The sequence below is a fragment of the Oryza glaberrima genome, chromosome 1 (assembly GCF_000147395.1).
Source record: "Oryza glaberrima chromosome 1, OglaRS2, whole genome shotgun sequence".
Taxonomy (NCBI): Eukaryota; Viridiplantae; Streptophyta; class Magnoliopsida; order Poales; family Poaceae; genus Oryza; species Oryza glaberrima.
The window spans coordinates 20,135,818-20,142,274 of NC_068326.1; positions in this window are offsets into that span (position 1 = coordinate 20,135,818).

Here is a 6,457-nt window from a genome sequence, read left to right on the forward strand (position 1 = left end):
TCTCTCTCTTCTTTTCTTTTCCCCCTTCTTCCTTGCAGCGGAGCAGAGGCGCGACGGCGGCCGGCCCGAGCCAAGACGGCTCGGCCACGGCGGGGTGGTGGCTCGGCCACTCCCAGCTCCAGCACCTTCACAAACAAGGACGCGCAAAGCGAAATCGATTAAGAAAATAAAAACAACAATTTTGGTTGCATTTTTTTTTCTCAGCTCTGTTCTGACGTGCATGCCGTGGGCGTGGCCCATGGCTGTGCTCATTGGAGGTCTGCAAGTCATCTGGCTCATCAGCGATGGCCACGGCCTTCCTCTTGGCGTCCGTCCGTTGGAAGTACCCCGTGGCGACGGTGTCGACAATGAGCATGCCGATGGCAGAGACCATGGAGACCATGCCGGCGAACGGGAAGCTCTTCCACGGGCCACCGACGAGGCACAGTGAGCTGAGAGCCTCAAAGGCCGTGGGCAAGATGTGCACAAGGGCTCGTGGCGAGGATGGCGCCGGTGGCGAAGGTCTTGACGCAGAGGAACACGTCCATCTCCGGCTGGATCGCCGGGAACATGCCGCCCAGGGAAGGCAGCGCCGCCCCGACAGCGGTCCCGGCGGGGATGCAGAAGATGGTGATGACCTTGAGATGCAGTGCCTGCACCTTGTGCCGCCCCGTCGTGTCCGTCGCGCAGTCGCACTCCGCCGCCACCACATGCGCCGGCATGTAGCACACCGCCACCAGAAGGAAATAGGACAAACAGGATGGCTCGGCCACAGTGGGGCGGCAGTTGTGGCGTATCGCCGGGGTTCACCGCCGACAGCGACAACGCACAGCGGCATCCCGGCGCACGTCTCTCTCTCTCTTCTTTTCTTTTCGCTTCTTCCTCGCAGCCTGAACAGAGGCGCGATGTGCGCGGCCAACGCGGGCCACAGCGGGGCGGAAGTGGCGGCGCATCACCAGGGTTCATTGCCGACGGCGACAACGCACGATGGCTCGTCCACGGCGGAGCTCGGCGTCGGCGCAATGAGAAAGAGATGAGCAGAGAAAGAGAGGAAGAAGAAGAAAAAGAGAGATTGACAAGTGGGCCCATGGGCAAACTTGTCTTTAACCAAAGTTTCTCTCTCCGTTTCGACTGTAAATAATATTAAAAAATGCGGCCGGTGTCCGCTAGCTAATTACACTTTTTTACAGTGTCCATGAGCAAATATACGATCTTTGGGTGTCTCACATCAAAGGCCGCAATCTTTCGGTGTTCTGTAGCAAATTTTGCCTTAAGAAATACCAACAATAAGGCAGTGGCGCGGCACGACTGGAGACTAGCAGCGAGTGTGGTGATCGGTAGAGGGAGACTAGGGCGGTCTATATACATAGACACGGGAGGGAGAAATCGAGCTCCACACGCGAGCTACGGCGCCAAGAAAACCTAGGTTTCGGTTTGGGGAGATAAGCTCGATTCCGCTTCGGTTCCTTGAAGATAAGGTCTGATTCTTGGGGGAAACGGAAAAGGTGGAGAAGGGGAATATTTCTACTCATCTAATCGAACATGGGATGCAATAGCGGAGACGGAATCGGCGGGGAGACGGCTCCGAGTCGGACTCGGCCGACGGTGGCAGGCTGAAGGTGACCCCGACATGTGGGGCCCACATGTCAGCGGGAGACAGAGAGACAGACACGGGAAAGCAGACCAACTACAGGAGAGGGAATTTTAATTTCTTTTCCATTTAAATAATTCGTGAAATGATGTTTCATTTATTGAAAATATAAATAAGGGAAAAATCTAGAAAATACTTTGGCACTCAAAGTATTTATTAAAATTTTTATCTGGCCCAATTTATAAATCCAAGCCCTCGAACCGATCCTTTAACTTTTGAACTTCTCGACGATAGGCAGTCATATTATAATTAAAAAAGACTAGTCCTTCATGACCCAGTTCACAATCAGTTGAGAACCATCGTAAGCCACCAAACCACCGTTTTGCTAAAGACATAGCGAGGCATAGTTCCGTGAAGTAATGCTTCGTACTCGGCCACGTTATGAGATACTAGGAAGTGGATCTGAGAACATATCTCAATCATATTATTCATTGCCTTGAAAGTGATACTCAAATTATACGTGCAAGTAGTCACGTCCTATTATTAAATTATTCTAAATCAATCTGCCCGCAAATTAAATGACCAGAATTGATATCTGCTGTTGTACTGTTGCTATTACGACTGCGTGATAACAAATGTTTCCTCCGTTTCGTAAAAAACAAACGAAGTGAATGCAATCTCAGATCATGTGATCCAACATAAAAAATCGCTATGATTCGAAAGCTACGTGGCTAGCTTTCTCTACCACAATATTTTCGCACGGTACTACACAAATCAACCTGTATTAGAGCAGCTTTACTAATATCGGTAGGGCAAAAAAAATTTGTTCTGGAGGGTCACTTCGGATATACGGACATACATTTAAAGTATTAAGCGCAGGCTAATAACAAAACCAATTACTGATTCCGCCAGGAAACTGCGAGAGGAATTTATTAAGACTAATTAATCCATCATTAGCAAATGTATAATGTAGTACCACATTATCAAATCATGGTGCAATTAGGCTTAAAAGATTCGTCTCCCAATTTACACGTAAACTGCGTAATTGGTTTTTTATTTTGTCCATATTTAGTACTCTATACATATGTCCAAACATTTGATGTGATGGGTAAAAAGTTTTTATTTTGGAAACTAAACAAGGCCTTTGCTATATATCTATAAAAACATCCATGTCGTCTATATATAGCCCCTCATTTTCCCCTCAAAAAAATATAGCCCCTCACCATATATAGCGGTGGTCCTTACTATCTTTAGCAGTAACAATTGATGTATTCTTTTATGGACGTGGATCCCAAATGACTACGTAGTACATCCTCCACGTACGGCTGTTTAGGCATAAACCAATCCCCATCACGCTTTCTTCTCTTTCTCTACTACCTTATGCAGTCGTGCTGCAGCGAGCGGCAAATTTATCGTCGGCTCACCTTGTCTCTCTACCCTTCCCTCTAGCACGGCACTGAAGCCGCGACGTGGAGACATCACAGCCCGCATATACTGCAGATGCTCTCGCATTCAGATCTTACGAGTTACGAATGCTATACTGCTATTACAATTGCTTAACACTAGAGAACTGATTTTTTTAGGACGAGACCATCTTTAAGTGGCATATGAACCATTTATGCTTTCGTTTGCAAAAATCATTTTTCCAAGCACAATTCAAGATCCCCATGTGAATTATTTTTTACAAGAGGGTACCTTATAAGGCCCCATGCAAAAATAAGCCTATTTTCATATGGGGAGAAACCCGCATGCGAAAATACCAATTTTTATCTTCCACTCTTTCTTTCTTCCCTTCTCTCCCTTTCCCGCTAAGTTCTCTCTCTCGCCCACTCCTCACACTCCCTCTCTTTCCCCACACCTCACCCTCCCTGTCTTTCCCGCTCCTCTCCCCATTCTCTCACATCCACACTCCCCTCGCGATGGCGGTGGGCATGGGCTCCGGCGGCGGCGGCGCGTTGGATTCGGGTGACGGCGGGGGAGGGCGAGAGCGGCCGTGGCGGTAGGCTCGGGCGACAGCGGCAGGTGCGGGTGAGATGGATCCCGTCGGCAGTGGCGATAGGAGGGGTAGATCCAATGCCCCTCCCCCTTTCGTCGAAATCCAGCCGTCGCTCTGCCCTCCACGTGTGTGGATCTGCCGGATGGGAGGGGTGGATTCGACGCCTCCTCCCCCACCCGTGTGGATCCGACGAGGATGAGGACGGCGGCGGCAATGGGAGGAAAAGGATGCGACGATGACAGGAGGAGGGCGACAACAACGACGACCGCGGCGATGATGAGAGGACAACGATGACGAGGACGATGATGGCGGCGATGACAACAGGAGGATTCTAGGGTTAGGATTTTGTGGAAGATTTTCGGATTTTTTTTTTGCGATTTTTCCTTTTGTAGTCGGGCAGCTTAAGTGCCCACATGCGAAAATTAGATTTTGCATGTGGTTGCTCTAACCACATGCAAAAATCCAATTTTCGCAGACACTTGGGTGCATGCGAGTCACCCCACCCATTTGCGAAAATCGATTTTAGCCCCATGGAAAACTCAAACCTTTAGCAGTGTAACTTCGGGTCATAATAGTAACTATACATGATTTGGACGCATGCAACCTTAGAATTTTAAATCATTAATATGTACAAAAAATATTAATTTTTATAATGTGATATTGATTGATTCATGCTGAAAAATATTTTCACATTTTGTTTAATATTTTTTATTAATATATTGTGAAAATAATTATAACCCATGGTGCATGGGACGCTATGTCAGTGTCCAAACGTCAAGTAGCAAAAAGGAATGGGGCAATATTTATTCTCGATTGAGGTTCCATATGCATGTACTCCCTCCAAATCTTAGGGTTGATCTACTAATTTTGGAATGGTGAAAGTACCACCCTTATGTATTAATAAGGTACCATTTCAAGTATAATAACTATAGGCGGGCAGCAAGACCATTTTAACAAGGTGTACACCTCTAAAACAAACAACATTTGGAATTAGAGGGAGTATACACGACTACAAAAACCATCGTAGGGACAGGCTTATAGGTGCCTTTTACCTCCGTGGAATAAAAAAGTATAGAGCCGGCACCTTTAAACACCCAATGAAACTGAGCCGTGCCACCAACGAATCTGAGCCAACCTAACCCAGTGGAGACTTGTCCACTCGATTTCTCTAGAATTCACCCAAGCCAGATTAGTCTTCGCCTCTATCTCCTTGCGCTCCTCTCCATCGCCCCCCTCTATCCTCTCTCTCGTGTGCTCTCCAGATCTAGCGCCGCTCCTCTCCCTCTCCGGCGGCGCCTCTCCCTCTCTGCTCTCTCCCTCATCGGCACTATACCCTCTCCCTCTCCGACACTGCTCTCGCCCTCTCTAGCGTCACACCCTCTCCCTCTCCCTCTGGCACTACACATGCTCCCTCTCCGTCCGACGCCACTCACTCTCCCTCTCCGACGCGCTCTCTGGTGACGAGGGAGAGGCCAAGAGGTGGCGACCAGTCCTAGGCGACCCCGACCTCGGCGAAGGCAGGTGGCTCGGGGGGTGGCCAGATCCAGCCTCCACCAACTCGGTGGCATGGAGATCTGGCGGCCCCTAGCTTGGAGACGGCAAGCGATGACCCATCCCTGCAAGCAATGGCACATCCTCCCACAGTGATCGGTGCAGTTGATTTGGTTTTTAGATTGCTCCATTATTGTTAATGTTTGATTCTATGATGTTAACTTGTTAGACGAATGTTTGATTATGTGATCTGTGAAGTGAAGTTGTTGACTCCTAATGTGAACTTGTTGATTCCCTAATGTGAACATGAAGTCTTTTTTTTGGAGTTTTCATTTTATTCTTGATGGCTTCCAACCATCGGCTCAAATGGAGCTGAGCCGGATAGTTTTTTTTTAAAACCATACATCTCATAGGTGCCGGTTATAAACCTGACACCTATATAATTGGGAAAATGTGCTAACAAATTGGTGCCTGTGGAAAAACTGGCCCCTAAAGCTAGTTTCTAACAGGTACCAATAAAGGTTCGTGTAGTAGTGATACCCTCTTCTCTTACAAATTAATTTGTCTTGGAAAACACACTTCCATATACCAGTTAAGTTTAATATTTTTATAAGCATATGAATATATAAAAAGGTAATAACAAACATGTAACTAAAAGACATAAACAATAATATGGAGGTCGGAAGCAAGCGAATATTTCTTCTTGGATTACTAGTGTGTGGCCCTTAATCTATGGAACATATATACTCCCTCCGTCCCAAAAAAAGACAAACCCTAGTTTCCGTGTCTAACGTTTGACCATCTGTCTTATTTAAAAAATTTATGAAAAAAAATAAAATGACAAGTCACGCATAAAATATTAATCATGTTTTATTATCTAACAACAATGAAAATACGAATTATAAAAAAATTTCATATAAGACGGAAACCCAGGGTTTGCCTTTTTTTGGGACGGAGGGAGTAGCTTCTATATAATTAATTAGTCTGGTAGTGACAGGTTGCAGAACAGTACTGTACTCGCAGATGCCAACAGTAGGCAGCTACGTATTATTCTGATAAATTTCCGACAGTAGAACAGTACTACTCCCTCCGTCCCATAATATAAGGGATTTTGAGTTTTTCCTTGCAACATATTTGACCACTCGTCTTATTCAAAAAATTTTGAAATTATTATTTATTTTATTTGTGACTTACTTTATTATATATAGTACTTTAAGCACAACTTTTCGTTTTTTATATTTGCAAAAAAAAAATTGAATAAGACGAGTGGTCAACGTTACAAGCAAAAGCGCAAAATCCCTTATATTGTGGGACGGAAGGAGTATTTCGCAGATGCCGATACTATTTTTAGTGTCTTCTTGGTTTGTTCCAAAATAAATTTATTTTGAGTAATCATTATA